Genomic DNA, 1336 nt, shown 5'->3' on the forward strand with positions numbered 1-1336 from the left:
GCTGCCCGGAGCTGTCGCTTCCCGGTGTCGACGTGCGGTGCCGGTGCTCGGCGCTCCGGTCCGTCCCCTGCTCCGCGGCCCTGGTCCCGCCTCCCGGCCCAACAGTTTCGATTCCCCGTTGCGCACACAGGCAGGGAAATACTCTTTTTTAATATCAAAAGTTGAGGCGGGGAAGGAGCAAGGAGACATGAAAGGGGGCGGGGAGGGGAGAATTGTCTATGGGGCAGGGACATGGGAATGTGCATCYATGGATGGGAATGGGAATGGGAATACATGGGGATATGGCTACAAGGATGGGGTGGGAATTTGTGAGGATACTGCTATGGGCCCAGGGCCATCAAGGCCTGGTCTCCTGCCTAAGGCTGGCCTGAAGAAACAGCTGAACTGTCCTGGATGAAGACACTGTATCAAATCGATCTTGGGACCATATGGAGATCACTTGCACTGTATAGATCACATAAGACAAATTTCAGCCCTATGGAGTGTTGCAGACCATACGGGGACCCCAGGATATCACAAGGACACTTTGAGGCTACCTTGGACTGCAAACTGTAGGCAAGAAGACCACAAAGACTGAGACTACTTGGAATGTGTGAAGAAGGAACCTGTAGACGCGGTGGCTCAGGGCAAATGTAGGACAAATTTCAGGGGATGCAGTGAGACACCTCTGCAGGAAGCCTCSTCCCCTCTTCCTTCTGTCACCTTGCTCCTGAGTGTGATGGCATGCAGGTCAGTGCTTCATGGCTTTGGCCCCTCTCCAGAGAGATTCATAGTCCTCCAGGATTCTCTTCCATGTGACCCTCAGAGCTGTGGTGGGACTGCAGACAGCCATGGGCCTCTGCTCCATGTTGCCCCTCTGCAGGGATGGGGATGGGTCCTGCATTGGTGCCAGGACCACCGGCCAGCCAGGGGACAGTGGGACATATGGCTGCTGGTGCGCCACAAGATGGCATTGTGCTCACAGGGAAGGCTGGGGAAGAAAGAAGGGCGTGTTTGGAGTGGTGGCATTTGTCCTCTCAAGCCACCATTACCGTGATGGAGCCAGGCTGTCCTGCGGATGGCTGAACCTGCCCGTGGGAAGTGGGGAATGAATCCTTGGTTTGCTTTGCTTGAAACCACAGCTTTTGCTTCCCTTATTAAAAACTTTATCTCAAACAATAAGGTTTTTTTTTTTTTTTTTTACTTTTACGGTTGGATCATCTCCACCATCCCACCAGGGATCATGTGTGGGGGGCTGAGTTGTCATCCAGGATTAAACCATGACAGAAGGTACGTAAAATTAGTCCTTCCCTTGATAGATGTAATAAACCTCCCCTCCCCTCCCCTCCCCTCCCCT

The sequence above is a fragment of the Malurus melanocephalus genome, unplaced genomic scaffold (assembly GCF_030028575.1).
Source record: "Malurus melanocephalus ecotype Western Australia unplaced genomic scaffold, MMel_1.1 scaffold_287, whole genome shotgun sequence".
Taxonomy (NCBI): domain Eukaryota; kingdom Metazoa; phylum Chordata; class Aves; order Passeriformes; family Maluridae; genus Malurus; species Malurus melanocephalus.